Raw genomic sequence first — 22428 nt, 5'->3', positions numbered from 1 at the left:
GTGACAAAGGATATTGCATTCCTGGCAAAGGAAACTCTCTTGAAGAGAATATGTATGCTAGTGAGAGACATTCATTAGCTAATTAAAATCCTGATGAAGATCCTCAAAGCCTATTTGAGTCTGTTGACAAAGACAGAGTTTAAGCTGAGGAATGGTGGTCCTAAGGGCTTCCCCTACCTCCACATATGAATGTGTTTTTCAAGCTAGTGTTCATATCGTATATCTTGCCAAAAAAATAAGAATGAAGCTATCATCTTAGAATATGCCTCCAAGACTTGAGATCATGATGGAGCACAAGAAAGTGCAGAAGATTATAAGACAGATGTTCTGCTCCTTTTGTCAGTTCTGTCTTTGAAGAATGTCGCTGATGCTAAGCCAGAGGAACATGTATTTCAACCTGGACTTGTAGCATCTGCTTTAAGATTTGACTTAAAAATAGTTTTAACTTAAACCTAGAGTAACCCAAGAGTCTCAGGTGCTCAAAAGTGGCATTTTAAAAAAGTTATTTGACATAGAAATGTTTTACTATTTAGTGGGTTGATTTGTTGATGGGTTAGTATCTGTTTGTGCTATGAGTTTATGGGTCCTGCTTAGAATAGGTGTGTCCCTGAGGCCTGTGGGGCACCTGTCTTCTTCCCTGGCTCTTCATTTCTCTTTCTACTTCCTGGTTGCGATGAGATGAGTCACTGTCTTTCTACCATGATACTTTGGCCATGGAGCCACTAAGCCATGAACTGAATCCCTTGAAGTATGAGCCAAATTAAACCTCTTCTTATTCTAAGGAATGGATGACAAGTATTGTGTTCCATAAATGGGAAGGTTGACTAATGCACATAGCATAAGAAGAATAAAATGATTTTCTAACACAGAAATCAATTTCTTCATATTTCAGTTATTCTATATATAGTTACATTGTATATTATAAGGTATATATTTAACTGACACTTGCAAATAGATTTCAGTTTTCTAAAACTCAAACTCATGCTTGCCATTACAAATCAATATATGTCAACATCACCCTGTCACCAGTTCATCCTCCACTAGAAAACAAGTAAAAGGCAAGTGAATAAATAATGTTGTTCAGATTGCTACATTCCTGTTAGTGAAGGTGATGTGGATTACATGGATCTGCTTTCCAGATGGAGCCATGGGTGCAGACAAGAGTATGCCTACATTATTAACATCACTCAGCTCAACAGATTCAAAACCAGCAGCTGTTCAAAGCACTTGATATCATGTGTATTTATGAGGACTTTTAAAAACACATCCATTCATGGGAAGCTGAATTACTAATACCAGGTGATGAGCACAAAATAGAAGAATACTGAAGCCAAGTTTCGTTCACTTTAATGAAGTAATAAAAACATTGTGTTACTGAAAGTGTTGGGGGGAAGGTGTCCCCAAAATCACTGGGAAGGCTCACAGCTGTGCTTCTACTACAGAGTTAAGAGCCAGAGCCTGAGGTGTGTGTGCTCTATCAATGCAATGGATCAAATGAATGGTGTGTTATTTCTTGGATAATAAGGCAAACTGTATGTCAGATCCCAATTTTATCTTCCAATGGGTGATTTAGACTATGAACAAGAAGATATTTTTTTTCTTTTTGGTATAGGGTCTCACTATGTACCTCTGACTCATAGTGATTCTTCTGTCACGGCCTACCGAGCACTGGGGTTATGGGCATATGCCACCATACCTGGTTCTGGGCCAGCAGGGCTTGCCTGTGCTTCCTGGGCCAGTGCAGCATGCGGTACCAGGAATCAAACTCAGGTCCTTGAATTTGCCAGGCAAGCGCTTATGCCGCTGAGCTATCCCCTTAGCCCCTCAGTTTTAAGATTCCCTGGTTTCTTGATCGTTGCCATCCTCACACTTATACTTGCTAATCTCCCCAACTTTAAGATATCTGAGTAATTAATTAGCTATCTAAACAGCTGGAATTATATCTGATTTGTTTCAAACTTTAGGTACAGGTCAACTAAAAAACAAGGGGGGGGAATTTTTTATTAATGCATGTTTGCAGTACATGCAGTTTATAAACATTTGGGGGAATAGGTACATGTGTAATACAGTTTGCTTCTGTTTTAGGACCCCACCCTTCTTTTATGCCTCCCCTGTCATTTGAATCCTGTTTCTTCATTTTCATTTATTTGATGTTATTAATCTTAGGTCATGTTTATGAAATATAATGTATATGTTCATTGAGAACATATACATGTTCTCCTGTACATAGCATATCTTTATCCTACTTGTCTACCCTTCCCCTCTCCCTGTCTCCTCTCTCTGTCTCCTGGAAGAGAGAGAAGATCATTTGAAAAGCATAATTTTTTTCATGCCTGCAATATTGTAGCTATGTGCTTTTAAATAAAGAAAGGCATATACCTAAGAGTTAAATGTTATTTAGGTTTAACACTTTCACTTAGGCTTTAAGAACAATAGAGAAATCTCAGCAGCTTTTAAAGGAAATTTTCCCCAGAAAACTGATTGACCAACTTTTTCAATAATAGAGAGAACCTGAGGCATGAAATTTACCCAATAAGTACAGCGTTGAAGCGGAAAAACACAACTACCTTTCCTTGCAACCCTCCTCTGGAGTTTCACTATCACCTTTAACACAGAGACAGTGCTAAGATAGCCATTTTACAGTAAAACCAATGTGAAAGCTCCACTTGTTAGTACTGCTATTCCTATTACCATTATAGAAACTAAAAATGGAATGAGTACTCAGGATTTATACTGTAACTGCTTGCTACTTATGTGAGGTAACTATTTTTAGTCCCATTACCCCTATTAAAGACATTCATTATGAGTTCATTTATGGAAATGTTACCTCATAGTTTTTTGAGGGAGACTTTTCTCAGATTTCATAATGAGATCTCAGAAGTATGATTAGAACATCGTCATTTAGTTTCCCAGCAAATGCTGATCCTTTCCAAGAAAATTCTATAAATAAAGAAGCCAAGCTGGTTGACAGTGATTTGAAATGGCTGGGTTGAATTGTGCATAATAATGTGTAAATTATGGCTTGTCCCAGTTATGTATAATTCCTGTTGTATGCATATTTTCCAGTAGTTTATTTCAAATATGACTTTGCATGCAAACACTGGTCTAATTGAGTTTGCAAAATAATAATAAAAGGTATCATTGGTTCCTTCAAATTGTTTTGCTCTAAAACTTTAAGATGAGTAATATCTATAACAAATAATTTTGTAAAATTCATTTTACCATTTTGAGAACACATTTTGTTATCATCAATGCCAAGTGAAAGTTGGAAGTATGCTTGAGGTCATAAAATCTCAAATTGTAATATACCAGGTCAGCTGGTAGGATTGGTATAGCGCCCCTTACAGGAGACTTCTGAGTGAGAAGATACACTGCATAGCTGAGGAGCCTTCCATACAAAGTCAAAGCAAGGACAGGAGTTTTGGGCTACTTTTCTGTAAAGTATACTGTCTCTATGAAGGAGTGCTGTTAGTTGAGAAATACATTGAAATAGAGAAAGAATTCATAGATATAAGTTAATTCAAGACCAAATAATGAATCATGTATCATTTGTCATCCTTAAATATAACCAAAGACGTAATTTGCACAAGTGCCACGACAAAGATGCTCTAGAGCTATGAGTTATTCACAGATCCTTTAGTCACTTATTTACTTATAAGACCATTAACTTAAATGAAAAAAGAAATATCCATGTACTCATGGATTTAAATCCTTTGCCTATAACATAATTGACTGTCTGGCATGTAATAATGACATTTACTACTTCATAGCATTCTTTCCATTCTATTTTACTTCTAATCATTCTATTAGAAGTTTTCATGTTGAAGAGAATTTTAGAATTTTTCATGTTACTTGCCTATTGGAGAGAACATTCCCTCCTTGTGCATCAAATATTTTTCAGTTATGACACTTTAATTCATTTAATAGCAGTAGGAGTTCAGGAGCCACAGCTTTTCTCTAACATGAATGTTGTTTTGCAAATGTCCTCAGAAAATGTCCTCATAGTTCTTTCTTATGAACTATGGTTTCTGTGGGAAGAGTTTTCTATACCTATCTCATTTTTGATGAGAAGATAATAATGTCCATCAATGTGTTCACTAAAAATATTCTATCTCATTATTCCAAAGGTCTTTATTCTGCATACATTGATAGCTCACATAGATAAATATATTTGTAACTATAATTTAAACTTAAACCAGTAATGCATATGAGATTATATTGATGATTTTTAATTTAACAATTTCTACATTTGAGTTGGAATTTGTAGTTCTAGGAAAGCTCAATAACAGGTAAGGATGAGTAGTTCAGGCTACCTGTCTAGAGTGATCATCTTGGAATCAGTTGTTCTAAAGTGCATTGCACCACACAAAGAGAGCAAAGGTCACATATGTGTGACATGTGGTGGTGAGGGGGACAGAATACAAGATGTAGGCATATCTTGCTCTTCAGTAGAAAAGGGGGCCCTTTAGGCATAGTCCTAAAAACTCTGTAGAGTTTAGAGTTTTTAGGAGACAAAGACTTAAAGATATTTCCAAGGGTTGTCAGCTTTGCATAGGGTAAGAAAGATGTTATCACAATATCACTTCAATGATAATTATATTGGAACTCTCTAGTAAATGGGCATTTTTAGGTTTTTTTTTTTTTGCAATTCAAAGGATGTGACCTAGTATGCCTTTGAGGTTTCAGAATAAATATTATATAAAGGTAAAGAAAAATAAAGGACTTGTTTAGCCCAATTAAAAATATATTTGTGGTTCTGGCCTGCACACTTCACATCATCCAAATAATTGAGGCCACTTTGCCAAAAAGGGAAAGCAAAATATTTCTAAGAGAACCAGTACACTTAGATAGACTTCCTAATTTCATACTTAGAGATTGCTTGTTTCAGTTTCTTTGTACTTAATAAATGCTATTGATCGAAGTTTATTAACTCTGGTAATGTAAATGCCATTTAAAAACTTCAGGCATCTCAATTTGTGTATCATGGCTTGTCTCACAGGCCAATACAAACTCATGTGAGGAGATCTTTTTACTATAACAAGCAGGGTTAGCTTGCCAATGCACATTTTTACTGAAGTCCACATTTTCTGAAAGCCAAAATGCGTACCTGTTAAAGTTGGGGTCAAAAAAATTATGGTTTAAAAGGTTATAAGAACATTCAAATTAAGGAGAAGAGCTGATATGTACTTTTGACTGTTTTTAAAATCAGTGCTATAAATTTCACTTATCCAAGCTTTCCGAATTAAATCAGGACAGCCTTAAGAGCAATAATAATCTATGTAATTTTCATTTTTATGTGGGTAAATATCATAGCGCAGTTTTCCAGGGGTTCTTAAAATCATTATAGTAAGAATATTTATCATGAACTTTATCCCTTTAACTAAATGTTGAGCATAAAATACAGCATTGCTTACTATCATTAAAATATTGTACAGTAGCTCTTAGCATCTAACATCACTGAAAACTCATAAATGTTGTTGAGCAACTCATCTCTCCTTTCCACGTCAGCCCCTGGTAACAACCGTTTCATTGTGTTCTTTGAGTTTTGTTGTTCTAGATATTTCAAACAAGTGGGATTGTGTAGCAGTTGTGCCCCATGGCTGACTTACTTCACTAAGCACAATGTCCTTTAGGTTCATCCATGCTATCACATATTACTCAGTTTTCACAAGAACAATTTGGAGATCCAGCCTGGATTGAACTCAAACATGATTTTGACTTTAATCATGTCAAAATTGATGTTCCTGGCATTTGTTGCCTGCCTTGTTAACTCCTTAACTTGACTCTGGCATTTTCTGATCCCACCCTCATCTGCAAGGCGGTAGATGCTATGGCCTTGCCCTGAGGCATGGCGGATGTGCCATTTCCACTAGGAAGCTGCCCTTTTATTTTGAGACAATATTTAATTCTCAACCAATGGCATTTTCAGTATCTCTTGATAGCATTTCACAGTACTTTTTGAATTACTGAGTTAAGGAGGGCAGAGAGACAGTGCCGGAAAGAGATGTATCTATGTAAGTGCATGGCTCAGACAATTGTACTGTGGATTTCTTCTGGTCTATGCAAAGGAGCAATTATTGATTACTTTTTTTTGTCTTCTGTTTTCAATTTTTTCTTTTTCTCTCTTCTCAATTTCTTATATTTTTTTATTTTTCTCTTCTTCCAAATTTGCATGCATATATCTGGTAATATGAACAAACAATTTAAAAACAACACTATGCAATACAACAAATACCATGAAATTTGTATTTTTAAGTGAAATTTTTTATCATTTGTTTAAAAAAAAAGATGGGTATGTGTAAATAGTCTGTCTGTGCAGTGCAAGGCAAAACCTGTGCAGGCCAGGGCGAAGGGCTTCCTCACATTTTTCCTCCACTGGACCTTGCTGTTAGAGAGTTAATGAACATGCAGTAAGTATTTATTAGTCTATTCATTGATAATAATCACAAAATAAGTTCTAGCCTAGATAGGAGGAAGAAAATGTTGTGGAAAGTAAGCTTTCAGCCTTTCAGAGCGATTGTAGTTGGTGAAAAAGAGTCTGGCATAGTTTATAGACCATCTGACTGTTTTCTTGAATTCACCATAATTTATATTTGGGAGGAAATTTAGAAGTTATCAAATTTAATCTGTTAGTCCTCTGCACTGGAGCACACTGATCTAAAGAAAGAAATTACTTGCTCAGCGCCAAACAGGGAGTGGCTGAAGTAGGATGTGAACCTGAGGTGCTCATGCCTCTGTCAGGTTTCTTTTTATTAAGCTGTACTACTTCCCATACACTACCTATTTTTCTCTCTAAGCTATTAAGTAAACAGATGCTAAGTCCTTGTCAAAATGTTTATATTTTCTGGATGTGAAAAGGTGTGTGTGTGCGTGTGTGTACACGCATGTGTGTGTGTCTGTGTGTGTGTGTGTGTGTGTGTGTGTGTGTGTGTTTGTCTTGTGCACATATTTCTACTGGAGAGAGGAGGAAAGCATTCATAACTACAGGCTCTTGTGATGCAATGTATGCACCAATCGGGGCTCTTCCCATACCAAAGTCAAACTGATGGAAAGCAGCCACATGCTTTTTCAGCTTGGGTGTAAATTTTACCTCTGGCTCTTGGAAGAGACAAGAATATAAGGCCTTCTTGGCCCTTCAGTGTGACCTACTTAGTAGGCAAAAGAGGGTTTTCTGCTGAGCAGTAAATCCTGAAACCTTCACATAAATATGAATATGTTTTGCTTATCTGTGGAAAAGCAGTAATGTACTCTTCTACTGATACCACTACTAGTAATACTAGCTAAACCATTTTATACATTATTTTCATAGAGCTAAATGGGGAGCATTCTTTTTTCTAGGCAGGACAGCAATCATCCTGTGTAACTTCTACTCCGTCTATAAATTTCTGTAGTAAATGAAGGAAGAACTCTCCTCAGCAAGATGATAGTGTTCAATGAGCAAGTGATGAGATAGAAAAGCATGAGTAGAAAAATAGAAGATTTCTTATGAATTAAAACTTAAAGTTAAACTTCAATCATTATAGGGCAAGTATATCTGAAATATATATATGGGGAAATTGGAGAGCCTGCCACTTTTGGTGAGGACAAATGTGTGGGGAGGGAGAGAGGATAAAGAGAAAAGAAGGAGTGAGAGTGAAAGTGAGGGAGAGAGTTGGAGAGGGAAAGAGGGAGAAAATATCTGTATTAGGAAGCTAAAAGGGCACCACTTTGAGAAAACTTTCTAGGAATAAAAGCAATAGTTTTTTTGTCATATATGTCCCAAGTAACATTTTTTATTGTTACAAACAGAAAAAATAACAATAAGACATAGTTTCAAAACAGGTTAATAGAAGAATTACAATAATTAACACATTGCATATTGTCTTTATAGTTATTCAAAATGCAAGATGTAGGCATGATATCTTGTCCAAGCAGTATTAACACAAGCTTTCTTTTCGTGAACTAAGGGAAAGTATATATGTAGATATCTTAACGATCTTCTAGTTTTTACCCCTTTCTTCCTGGACCTTTTCTCTCATCACAGTTTGTCTTTTCTTTGAACAATTCCTTCCCAATTCACAAGTAATACTATTCTGTTGAACATTTATCTTTCAATCAGTTTGTGTATTAGTGTTATACTACAGAAAAAGAAATAATACAAGATATGTAAATGTAAAAAAAAATTACAAGATTGGCTTTCAGTGGTCGCCCACAGAGTTGGATGAAGAAGCATGCAGGTGTTTACACACTGGAGACTGAAGGGTCTCACAGCCGTGTTCGTGCAAGTCCATGTAGGACACTGAAGGGTCTGTGATGGAGGGCTGAAGGGTCTATGCCAGAAGGTTGAAGCGTCCTCAGTGAAAGCTGGAGAGACTGTGATGGAAGGCTGAGAGTCTGCTCTAGAAGCCAGAGGGTGATGTCTGAGTTCAAGGGGAAGACTGGACCTCCTCTGAAGAATAGAAACAGAAGTGCCCTTCCTTGTTTCCCCTTTATACCATCCAGACAATTAGCTGGTCTCTGTAAAGAGTGGGTGTTCTTTATGCTAGGGTGTAGAATTGCTAAGTCAATTAGCCAAGCTACTAAACTTCTCAAGCTGACAATCGATCAGCCCCTATACCTGACTTTGTTTTGCATGTTGGGAGGAAGAACTCATTATCATTAGCAATTAAAGTAGTAGTAGTAGTTACGGTTGTCAGTTTGTGAACAAGCTCTTTTACACTGACAAAAGTATAAATCTATTAACAACAAGTTTATGTGTAGGATCTACCCCAAAAGGATGACAGACCTTGGTGAAGTCCTTTAACATCTTGGAACCTGTTTTCACCGATGAAAATAGTGGCAGAATCATACCTTCTATAGATAAGAAGTAAATTAAGAAATTCATCAGTGCTCAGAAAATTATAGTATTCTACATGTGTTACTTAATATCAGCTCCAACACTATTTCAAATAATAAACAAATTGCAAATGTCTAAAATCAGATCAAATTACAGTTAGGGACTAAATTGTAAGCAGTCTTAGTTTGATAATATTTTTGTAAGTGCGAGCTTTATCATGAGACACTTGAACTTCATAAGCAAGAGACTTTGGTGTTCTCCTGGGCCCAATCTGTCCTTTTACTGCCAATAACAACCTGAAGGTGGAGAGGCATGACTTTTATAAAGTGACACAGCTAAAGAGAGGTGGAGGCAGCTTCAGGGCTCAGATCTTCTTAGTCTAAGCTCAGCGATCTTTCCATTTGTTTTATCTTAGTCTGCATTTGTCACCATCACTGCCACCATCATCATCATTATAAGCAAAACAATTAAGCAACATTTTAAAATATAGTTACATTTTTATAGTATAGAGAAGCTAAAAACCGCTTATTTTCTCTAGCGTCTAGCGAAGGCATTGGATCAAGTGATCTGTGCCATTCCTACAATCTTTACATGACTAATAAACCAGTATTTCAATGACATCTGCAATGGTCATAGAATCAGGGGAGCAGAGAGAGACAAGGCATTCTGAAGTTATAATAAAAGAACTAAAATAAGATAGCCAAGGTGAGTGTGAATCTTGTAAAATGCACATTTTTATCCTTTCTCATACAAAGAACTGTGAAGGAGCCTAAATATGATTTTAGATTATAAGTCCCCGCATTGCACCTGTGCCAGGCTGTCCTATTCTAACACACTGTCTCATCTCCAAGAGCACCATAAATTACTTGTGCCAATGTGGGATGAAGGAAAGCCAGATTCCAACAGGGGTCTGAGTCAGGTCATAGGCTTGGTACTGATGCACCCAGGTTGATAAGGAATGGGGGAAGAAGAGAGCTAAAGGGAGGAGAGCCACAAGTTGTTGGCATCTGAAAGTAGGTCGCCCATCATGCAGAGGTGATAATGTGTAAAAGGAACTCTTTAAGGTCCAGGTCAGCCAGGAAGAGCCAGAAAAAGTGAAAGTAGATAGCAAGAGTGGGCGTGTGCAAACGTGATGATCGCCATTATCGGAGGTCCTTTTGGTGAAGGGGACTATGGCCTTGATCTAATGAGGTTTTCTTTAATGTTTTTACTAACATGTTGCTTGAAGTTTCAGGCCTAGATTAGATGACCAAAGATTGGACGTACACATGTATCTTGGAAACATAGATACTAAAATCTTCCTTAAAAGTTGAAAAATGTAAAATTTTTAAAAATTGATGTAAAATTGAAAGACGTTATTTTCAAAAATATATACAGCCTTGGGCAGGGGAGATAGTTCATCAGTCTAAGTACCTGCCTGGCAAGCACAAGGACCTGAGTTTGATACCCAGTACCACATTCCATGCTCCCCAGAACCAGGCCGTGCCATACTGGCCACCAAAACTAGGTGTGGTGGTACATGCCCATAATCCCAGCGGTAGGCAGAGTAGGACCAAAGGATCACTGCAAGTCCAAGCTGCGCAGCAAAAATCTGTGCCAAATTAATTAATTAATTAAAATATATAGCCTTTAAAATAGCCTAATATCCCAACATATATAACAATTTTTTTAATTGTTAAACGAGCTTAGTGATTTTTTTCACTTTGTAAAGAGTTTTGCTTATATCCTGATTTGGAATTGTTTTGTCAAGAAGGGTCTAATATTAATTCTACAGAGAAACCACAGTGTTATTTATCCCAATTTCTGAGGCTTTTCCTTGAGAATTCTAGCAAAATGTTTGTCTTCTACCTTTTCCTTTGGTTCTGTCATCTGAGAACTGCCACCTTGATGAGGTGTTTATCTGCTATACTGCTACACAAAATAGTTTTATTTTTCTTCAAAGGTTGTTCTGAATGTTTTATATGGCAGTCACATAATTATTTAAAAAGAAAAAATGGTATAGGATTTCATGCGCTTGTAAGTTTGCTTTCTAATTTTTTATTTTTAATTCTAGCACTTTTTATTATCAGCTATAGATTCATTATTTCCAACATACCAGACAAAAGAGGGCTTAGGGGAGGAGAAGGGGACTATCTGGGCTCTTTGACAGTGGCAAATGGTGATGACATGTTGTCAGACTCAGGTCTCCCCATCCTACAGTTGCTTGTCTAACCCCAAACACTTGCCTACACATAAAATTGTAGCCATTTAGACATTTTAACCTACATGTTACTAATGATTGAAGTGTTTCTCAATTCTTTTTACAACAACTTGGGCAAGGAGTACTGATTTGGAATGATGTCAGAAAACAAGTAATATGGGATAGATTAAGAGAACACCTTTACAATTGTTCAGACAGAAAGAAAAGCAGCTAGGTGATTAGACATGTTTTAGAAAAGCTTAGGAAGAATAAATCATGCCATGACTATGATTGGCCTTGCCTTGCCTTTTATAACTTTCTTCTTGCCAAAGAATATCAGAACAAAATTAATAGTTGTGCATTCCATTATGTCTTGTTCTAATAATATCAATACTTATTAACAATAAGTCAGTACAAATGAAAGAAAACAATTTCCCTCTTTTGCTTCTGAAGAGGAAATGATTTTATTGTAGACTCCAAACATTCCTTCCCCACCAATTGAGAAGAAATAGAAGACAAAATCCTGTGGGTATTAAGAATGTAGCAAGGTAGCACCATTGAGAGTGGCTAGAGATACATTAGTTTGCCTCTCTGGAAAAGACCTACTGAAGTGGGCAATCAAACAACCAGAAGGAACCAACCTGAGTGGGAACTGTGTCCAGGCAAAGAGAATAGCAAAGCAAAGGCTCCAGTCAGTGTGATCAGAGTCCATTGTATGAGGCAGATGGAAGGAAAGTGAGAGGAGTTGGCATCATATTGAAAGTGCAATTGGAAACCAACAGATAGGATTAAGCAAAATAAGTGGTAAATTTGACTTACCTTATTCATTTATCTTATATATCTATGTTCTCTATCTGGGTCATGGCACCCAGTCAATTAGCTTTAAATAAATCAGTACAGGGCTGGCCAGATAGCTCAGTGGATGAATGTGCCTGTTTAGGCAGACACAGGGACAGGGGTTAAACGGGGAATGCTGACATGGTGATTAAGATTGGGCATGGTGGCACACACCTGTAATCCCAGTGCTTGAGAGACTGAAAGCAGGAGGGTCACTATGAGTCTGATCTGTGTAGTGAGACCTTGTAGATCCTGTACTAAATACATTAAAAAATATATCAGTACCAAAAGACAACCTACAAATTTGGAAAAAATCTTGACTAACAAGCACTCAGACAAAGGAATCTCTAGAATTTATAAAGAACTAAAAAACATTAGTGTCCCAAAATTTAAAGACACAATCCAGAAAGGGACATCCGAGATAAAGATACACTTCTCAGAGGATAAAATTAAAGAAGCAAATAAATATATGAAAAAATACTCCACATTACTAGCCATCTGTGAAATGCAAATTAAAACAACACTGAGATATCATCTCACCCCAGAAAGAATGGCTATCATAAAGAAATCCACCAACAACAAATGTTGGAGAGCTGTGGGGAAAAAGGAACCCTTCTCCACTGCTGGTGGGAATGTACACTGGTGCAACCACTATGGAAATCAGTGTGAAGACTCCTTAAAAAAGTAGGATTGGCAATCCCATTCAAGATAGCTATTTCCCTACTAGGAATTTTCCTCAAGGATCTGAAAATATCATATCATAGTTATATATATGTACCTTTGTTTATAGCAGCAAAATTTGTGATATCCAAATCTTGAAAACAACCAAGATGCCCATCACCTGAGGAATAGAAAAAAAAGATATGGTATTTTTATACAATGGACTATTCTATAAAGAATGATAAACCTGAAGCTTTTATATTTAAGTGGATGCCACTTGAACATACAAGTGAAATAAACCAGACCCACATGTGTAAATATCGTATAGTGTCCCTAGTATAAGAACTCAAAAGAAGAAATGAAAATAGAAAGGGATAACACAATTAAAAGTAAAGTGAGAACTTGAGGATTATACAACAAAGAGAGAGAAAGGAGAAAAGCTAGGAAACATGACAGGGGCAAAGTTTTACTTTTATATGCACAAGATGGGTAAGGCAATGATCCTGAGAAACATCAGCAGGTTTTTGAACCTAGCAGTTAGTTGGTAGGATTCTCACCCTGACTAACTATATATGCTGATACCTATGAACTAAGCAACAGCACTGAAGATAGCAATGTGTAATAGTAGGGTCATGCCTGGAATGCCTGTCATTCTGGTCTTCTCAATATATACTGCTAGTCAAGACATACCAATTATTGCCATACTGTCTCTCAAGTAAATATTTGTTTAAAAACAAAAAGGGTAATAAATGAAAACAAGAGACAAGAAAAAAGAAATGTCACAGGCCCATCCTGCTACAAGGCTATATATGGTTAGATTTCTAAATTTCTGTGTAAAAAATATGTAACTATTTATTCCTATTTTAAAATAATTTTTAAATTTTTTTCTTCATATTCTGGAGGGACTTACAGTTTAACATATCAATACTAAGTGGAAAATACTTGTTCCATGTTATGCATAAAATGTTTGATATTCAGACAGTGGGGTTCAGCTCAACTACCTATGTTGTAGGGTAATAATAAGCTTCTTTTCTGGATGGTTAACAACCTAAGTTTGCAGACCAAAAATTAGAGAAAAAGAAGGGCTGCAAGGACAGCCAACATTTTGGCCCTAGCCTTTCAGAGCCAGTGAAGACTCAGGACATAGGAGAGCCTGTATTGTAACATCCTATAACTCAGTTGTGTCCCAGATTTTCTGATCAAGGAGATTATGAGGCCAAAGAGGAAAGTGATCAATGATGTAGAGTGTGCCTAAGGAGAATCACATGGGGAGAAAACATTCTCTCAAGCTTTTACAGACAGCAAATTGGTCAAGCAATGCCCATGACTCATTCACATGTCTGACACTGACAAAGCATCTACAAAATGTGGTACAGGGTTTCAGGATAAATCATGAGGAGATTTTACTGACGTTAGCAGATACAAAAGTTACATTTCGGGGCTGGTGAGATGGCTCAGTGGTCTAAAGCACCTACTTAGAACAAGCTAAGCTAAGCAAAGCACAGGGACCGCGGTTCAATCCCCCAGCACCACATGCCAGCCAGCCCCGCCCCCTGGTGGGCTGAGCTGGCCACACACAGACACAAAATAAATAAATAAATAAATAAATAAATAAAAGAATTAAAAAAAAAAGTTACATTTCTTGTTATATAAGTCTTGCTTTATCTTGGCCTTAACCAGCCAGCATAAAAGTATAAAAAGTAAAGCCACATTTATATGCTGAGCTGTAAAGGCTCAAGTCAACAACTTTTGACAGGCCGGGGAGATGGCTCAGTGAAATAAGCGCTTCCCTGGCAAGCCCAAGGGCCTGAGTTCAATCCCCAGTTCTACAACAAACAAACAAACAAACAAACAAACAAACAAAAAAACCTTCTGACTTTGCTAGTCTGACAGAAAACCTACTACTATGATGGACTACTGGACTTTATAGGAATATTTTGCTGAATTCACGTACCTACGATATTTAAATGACAATGGAATACCCTTCTCTGGCAAAACTAACCAAAAAAGGGGGAGACAAATTGAACGACCATTTTGTATCTACATACTCAGAATAGTTGGGATAGATATACAGCTGCATTCTCTTAATTCAGTGAATATTGAGATTTGTTCTAATAGTGTTTGTGCACAGGATATTGTGTCTGTGTCTTGTACAATGGATAACTACTGAGACAATATGCAATGTATTAATATTTATTAATATTAATATTTATTTTCAATAATTAATATTATTGAAACTGTGCTAGTAATTGGTTTTGAAAGTGTCTCATTGCTATTTGTTTCTCAATAAAATTATTAAAAATAAAAAAGTAAATAGTCAAAGGAATGACAGCACATAGTTCTATTGATATCAGTCATTGTTATGTGTCCTTGAATCATGAATAGTACATAAATATTTAGCAAATACATATTTATTCTAAAAAAATCAGTACTATATTGATGTCTCTAATGATGACTTCATCATTGAATTCCAGACTTTTTGAGAGAATTGGTTATGTCTTTAATTGGACACATGGATCTCTTTAATTAATAGAATATTCATCCCTCTGTTTATGTTTTAGGAATATAAAGAAAGAAACAAGGAGACAGATTAGGGTCTGGATGGTCCAGGAAAGAGATGATCTTGGGCTAAACTAGTAGATGAGTGTAGGATAATAGGAGAAACTGAAACTTATTTTAAAGTTAGATTGAATTTATCAAAGAATTAGATGTAGTTAGGAAAGAACATAAAGCAACATATTTTCAGGTTGATACCTAAAAATAATACCTATTTTAAATGTAACTAACCAGATGCACACGAGTTAGGGAATATTTGGGGAGACTTAGTGGAGAGATGAATCATTTAAAGATATCAGTGAGCATATCACTGGGGTACAGATTTATCTAAAGCTAATTGACTGGGTGAAATGATCCAGATTGAGAACATAGATATAAAAGCTTAGCAAATTGTGAGCCAAGAATTCTCATAGTTAACTCTCCTAGTTGGAGGTAATAATACAGAAGGAAAGCGGCAAAGATGAGATGAAGCAGTCAGACAGACAGGAGGAAATGAAGAGTCTCTGGTATCATGATTAAGGGGGTGATAAAAGTTTCCTTTGGGTTTGACAGGGAATATCACATCTGTGATCTTGATCTATAATAGTGTTAGACAGTATTGTACTGAATTATGCATCTAACCAACAGACATACACTCTGTACTCTGGCTGAAAGAACAACTTTAGCAACTGGACGATGGTGTACTTGACATACATTTTGGTTTTACTCTGTACATTCTCCTATTAGGTATACATTGCTGTTAAATAGAACCTCAGAAACAATTCCTTGGAAATAAAAAAAATAATCTAGTAGGGATCAAGAAATCTCAGTATGAAGCATGCCAGATTTATTGTTAATTCTTGTTTCTGGAAGTACTTGAAGACTTGCCTCTATTAGGTGAAATGATTCCACTAAAATGTCTAATTTTTAATACTTTTAGTGTCGTGCACCACTTCTAGTTTAAACTAGCTGGCTTTCATAGTTTCTGCGTTCTTACTTAAGTCTGCTCACTGATGTAGCTATACCAGACTTGTAACTTGCTGAATGATAGTTAAGAAGTACAGCCACTGGACTGTATTTTATTATCTTATTCAGCAAGGACAAAACAAATTAAAATGGCTCAAGAAGATGATTAGCTAAAACGTGTTGAAGCTAAAAACATATTGTATTGAAGGTACAAGTCATAAATCAGCACAAATATCATATAACAATTTAAGAAATAAAGACAAGAGCATAAAAGCTTACTAAACTTCTAGAAAAACTGAACCTGTATGTGGCTCACCCTGCCACACACACATTACTGTGGGTAGCTGTAGAACTTCTTCAACCCTCAGTGTTTGCATTTGTAAACTCCCTAGATGTGAAACAGGGATTGCACCCTTAAATGAGTAATTACAGGATCTTATCATATATTTTAAAATATGTAATGACAGACTTTGGTTTAGATGATTCTCATGCACAAAAACATTGATTGTAGAAGCTAGAAAGTGCCATCTGATCAAGGAGAATGGAAGCCTTCACTGTAGCCAAAAAGGACACAAAGAAAGAGAAATAAAACAAGGATATGCCAGGAAAGGTGAATGTGGGGGAGGGAAAGGCATGACAGGGAAGCAGTCTGGATGTGAAAGCTGTTATCTGAAATCCAAGGTTGCAGACTAGTTTCAGGACCTTAGTTTGGTCTCAGACCAATCAGGACCTCAAAGTCCTCAAGGGAATATAGACCGTGCTGCTCTGACTTTAGAACAGCAGCATAGAGTGGGATAGTGGTAGTGGAGCTGAAAAACAATTAAAATAAAGGGGACGGGGAGATGGCTCAGTAGCATAAGCGCTTGCCTGGCAAGCACAAGGGCCTGAGTTCAATCCCCGGCTCTGAAAAAAATAAATAAATAAACAAATAAATAAATAAATAAATACAAATAGATAAAAAAAAGCTTGAAGTCCAGCTGGGAAATGTGTCAAGTGCACAGTTGCCAAAATGAAGAACCTGTGATTGTTGCATATTTGTTAAAGCAAACTGAGAGGACAAAAGACAGAGGGTGGGTGCTTGAGAAGCAAAGGTGCCCAAGTGTGTGTGTGTATGGAATAGGGGTACACAGAGGGAAGGAGGCCAGAGACTGAGTGTGCGCCTAGAGGCACGTGGCTGCCATCCTTCCTCCAGCTTCTCCAGCCCCTCTTCTCCCTTGAGCTATTCTCCGCCACCTCCTTCATTTCCTCTCCTCTGTCCTTCCCCAGGCTGTCTTCCTTCTCTCGTCCTTTTTTCCCCACCCTCTCTTCTCTCCATTTCTCCACAGAGCTTTCAGTGCTGATAGAAACAACCGTATAATCACATTTTGCAAATGCAAACCCTAGAAAAACAGTGAGTGTAGTGGTTAAGTGGTGGTAAATGGGAAAGCACATTCATACTGTGCTTTACAACACATAAAACTTTAATGTAATTAACTTCTTTGATTTGATCATCACAATAATGCCCAAGGCTGATAGTTATAAACCTTGTTACAGGCGAAGAAGCTGAAATTCTTATCAATTAAATTTGTTGCCAGAGGCTCAGTAATTGGCAAAGCAAGCCAAGCTGTCTCCACAGCCCCTTATCCTCTGGTTCCAGATATTGTGCTTTTTCATTATATGGTTCAACCTTGTTTTCATAAAAATGGAAAACTTTTTCCTCTCTTCTATAAATAATGAATTGTCTTAAAGATGAAAAATCCTATTTTTAATTAGATATAAGGAAATATGGCAAAGTTAGCTCCGTTTCCCATTCTGTAATGAGGCTACAAAGGCCAAAAGTATCTGGTCAATGGCAGAACCAAAGAGCCTAAATAATTGATAAAGTGGATGCTAAATCCAGTGACTGTCAAAATCGGGTATGTGGGCGATGCTGCAGATGCTGCTCATCCGTAACACCTGGTGACACTGGGGCTAAGTAATACAAGGTGCAGGGAATCTGACAAAACCAATAATTTGCCATACTATTTTGAGTTTATCACCACCATTGACAGTCTGCAGTTGCATCAAATGATTTACACATGACATATTTTTAGGAGCACAATAAGCAATGCCAGACTTAAGTCTATTAGTGCCATGCTATATATTTATTCCACATATTGGTTTTTATTTGGGGATTTTATGATATCTAACTTCTGATGATTATATTTTATACCAAATAGGATAGTCAACAGTATGTTGCCAACATGAACTACTGCATGATAGAAAACTGAAAATAACTGAAGTATTTAGAATTTTGTTTGCATTCATCTAGTCTGCTTGTCCTTTTCTCTGGGCTGTAAGTGATTGTGAGCCCCTTCCCACACCCACGCTTTCCCTGGGACTTGGTTCCCTGGGCTCAGGGGCTCAGTGGAGAATCCTGAGGCGCAGCTCCAGAGATGCCTGCTCATGCCTAGTGAGGATGTGGCAGGGCTGCCTACAACATAGGAAACAATGACCAGGGTTGATATAAAATAAGGGAAAGAGCAGTCTCCTGTTGAAGAGCAGGAAGGAAGTCAGCATCTTTTTCATACCTTCTTATTAATGGAAGAAGACTTTTTTGAGTGAAAGCAGATTTCATGCATGAAGAAAGTGACCTAGATTGTGTCATTTTATTTTATCTAAAAATAGTTTAGCTGACATGAGCTTTTCAACTATTGACTGTAGAGGATAAATTTGATTAGTCTTAGAGGGGACAGTCTAGGCAATAATTGAGATTGAATCGAGGTCGTAGTGTGTCACCATTTCCAACCCTAAGTAGCATTTTCATTCTGTTTAATGTGAACTTTAAATTAAAACCAAACATTGCAAATCCACGAATCTAAACTCCCCCTGCTCAAAAAATTATGGAAATTGAGGATTGTCCTGTATATATTGTTCCTTCTGAACAGAAATGACATCTTGGAGTTTGTAATTTTTAATAACATGTCAATGTACATGTTGCTTTTTTGAGGATTTCTGGTTATGGAAGCAGATGAAATGATTTTTCAGTTGAAAGCACTTTTCAGTGGGCCGTTTAATAGTTTTGGGGCTTTTTCAGAGAACAGCTTTGCACTTTAACTTGAACAGTTTAGTGGGTTTCACCAGAAGGTGAGTTTGGGAGTCGAATTTCTGTGGCATGCTTTCTTTTCATAAGGAGACTTGAAGAGAAAACAGTCTTGCTTCCAAATATGCTTTCAGCAGTGCTCATGTGTTTGACAAAGAATCAAAGACGTGTGTGTGTGTGTGTGTGTGTGTGTGTGTGTGTGTGGTGCCAGAGAATAGATGAGTAAAATCGGTACTACTTCTATCCCCCAGGAGTTTATAGTCTAGGGAGGGAAAGAAAATATAGATAAACATACTTATAAATAATTACAGTTGTACAAAGTGCCATGAGAGAGTGGATAATAGGTGTGTATCTTCTCCAAACTCCTTTTAGAGCCTGGTGCATCAGGAAGATTAAAAACACCCACCAGATTTCAGAGGTACTTGAAGGGACCCAGGATTAAAGTTGGGCAACCTGGATTCAAGGCCTGTCATTACTAGCTGGGTGCTCCTAGGCTTGCATTTCTTCATACACAATGAAGATATGGGATTAGGGGCCCTCAAAATCTTGCTCTGGCTTCATCCACAATTGCTGCATCTTGGTGTCTTTTGAAAATCTCATCTTGGGAAAGCCATAGAGACATTTAGATAAAGGTGAAAAGACAGGAGCTTGGTATAATAGTGTTTTTCAAGCTATAAGCCTTCAGGAAGGTGCTTCCAAGGCTGCTGCAGAGCTGTGGGGAAATGGGGAAGAAGAGGGTCTGGGGCTCTCAAGTGTCTCCCACCCCAGCTTCTATCAGAGTAACCCTTCCACATACGTCGATTATGCTAGCACCCTGGGAAGAATACACTGAAGAGCTCTGCCCAAAGAAGGAAGCACTTAAAAATTACTGCAGTGGTCCTAATAGATTAGTCTTTGAAATTAGGCATTTGTGGGTTCCAAATATATTCTAACACTTTGATATGTTTTAAATGCTGAGTCTTAATCTTGTTATTTATAAAATATCCCTCAAATTTATACTGTGGGTTCTTGCAAGACTTATAAATATCTCCAAGGAGACAGAAGCTTGAGGAATGTAACTCTCCATATTTTCATTACTAAAGTTATTTGTAATTAATGTGAAAAATTATAAATGCATTATTAATACTTTTCCAAAACATGCTGTGATCAGAAAATGTACCCCTGAGTAAATATGAACAGGACCATTAGTATAACCAATTACCTGCTTCTATTTCTGTTGTACCCCAAATTCCTTTTATTTTCTATTTATTTTATTTTATTTTATCTTGTATGTATGATTCATTTAATTTAGCATATTATAGTTTCAAGGAATATCTACCTTCCCACAAATGACTCTCATACTGTCTCTCAAGTAAAAGTTTTTTTTTTTTTAAATAAAGGGTAATAAATGAAAAGAAGACACAGAATAAACAATGTCACAGGACTGTCCTGCTACAATTCTATATATGGTTAGATTTCTAAATTTCTGTGTAAAAATATGTATTTATCCCTATTATTTTAAATTATTTTTTTCTTTATATTCTATAGGGATTTATAGTTTAACATATCAATACTTGATGGAAAATATCTGTTCCATGTTATGCCTAAGATGTTTGATATTTAGACAGATAGGGTAAACCGAACTGCATATGTTGCAGGGTAATAATAAGCTTCTCTTCTGGAGGGTTAACAACCTAAGTTTGCAGACTAAATTCCTTTTAAATTGTAAGAATTAAACAGGAACCTTAATCTTAACCTGCTGTAGAGAGCAGTTCTTGGTCTATCTCTATTCTACTAAGTGGACTGATTTGACTACTCTTGCAGGATACCAAATTATGTTTAAAAATGGAGTTGATAAAGGAAATACACAAGCCTTCTGTGTACGTATGGTAGTCAGATAACTGCTCCAGTCATAGTGGGTCTATAAACACCTATTGAGACATGAATAAATCTTTAAATCTTTTCATATTTTATTCATAGGAAGGGCACTGAATTCATTCTTTCAGTTTAGCCATTGTATTTTAACATGCAGGCTAATTTTATCACACTGGTCAATTTTTCTTTTTATAATAATCAAACAGCTTGTGCATAGTTACATATAGTTTCACCTTATGGCCAACTGGCCACCATATGGAACATATGTGGACTGTAGAACTCCCTGCGCATAGCTCAATTTAGGGAGACTTCTGTAGCACAAGGATGAAGGAATTTAGCTTGAATTCACAGGAAAGACTTGGATCTGGTGGTTTGACATTTCTGGACCCACCTTGAGCTTACTATAAAGAAAACCCATAAAGTTACCCTTAGTGTCATAGATAACCTTTTTATATGATGAATCCATCAGAATATATGCTGTCCAAGTTTTATCAGATGTCATGGCTACTGATACAGAGATGACTTTATTATGTCATCTAAAAACACACTCATAATGAAAGATATATAGAGAAGGAGGAGGTCAGCGGGACACTGGAAATGCTGGTTAGAACTATGAAAAATATATATATTCTATTTTTAAGCAATTGAATTTGGGTTATTCTATTGTATATAAACCTGTCAGAAAAATCACACTGAGAGAAGATTAAAAACTATTCATTGTTCCTTTATTATTCATCAGTATAAATATTGCTTTTAAAGCCACTTAAAATATCTGATTGAAATTTATATGATGTTTAAAATGTTAAAATTTATACCAGAGCTATAAATCAGAATTTATTTTTAGCCTCAAAGTTAGGTGTATATGCAAATAATATGTAGTACTTTTCTAGATGCTGTTAGACTTATTTATTTTCCATTTTAGCAGTTCTTTTCAGTGGACCTAACTGGAAGATAAAAATGACAGCTATTTCTCACTTGCCATTTGAAAAACAAGAGCAACAAGAAACCTAGTGGAACTCCTGGAGAATTTTCATAGGGAAAATAAGCATATTGACATTCTTTGACTTCTGTGTATTGATTTTTGGCTCCAGCTGCTCCAAAGCCATTAAGAGTTAGAGTTAATCATTCCTGATTTTTTATCATCAGTCAGTTCCCTTATTCATAACGCTGAACAATAGCAGTACTATTTAGCTTTATTTATGTTCACATTCAGCGTTATGATGAAAAATTCACAATGTAGCATATTGAAATCGTTTGGATAACAGATAAAATGTGTGGACTTTAGTGGGCTATATTTATTAGGTTGATTCATTTAGTAGATTGATATTCTGGAGACAGAGTAAATCTTACAAAGTTTGAGGGAGTCCCAGGATGGTTTTAAACAATTATTGTTAAAAATACCATTATCTCTTTCCTACAAAGACAACCTGATGGCTCTTGAAATATGTACAAGCCATTAATTTTTGTTTAACTTATTGATGAAGCCAATTTAATTAGCCATGAATGCAATGAGATTTTATT

The 22428-nt window shown here is 36.5% G+C and overlaps 1 protein-coding gene across 2 annotated transcripts in view; it reads left to right on the top strand.

Annotated features, from left to right (window-relative positions):
* Nrg1 (neuregulin 1) overlaps positions 1–22428 on the top strand; it is a 1208067-nt gene that overhangs the window by 531742 nt on the left and 653897 nt on the right. The gene's annotated exons all lie outside the window — the stretch shown is intronic.

The sequence above is a fragment of the Octodon degus genome, unplaced genomic scaffold (genome assembly GCF_000260255.1).
Source record: "Octodon degus isolate 3935 unplaced genomic scaffold, OctDeg1.0 scaffold00088, whole genome shotgun sequence".
NCBI lineage: Eukaryota > Metazoa > Chordata > Mammalia > Rodentia > Octodontidae > Octodon > Octodon degus.
This window is presented reverse-complemented; position numbering and strand designations above follow the sequence as displayed.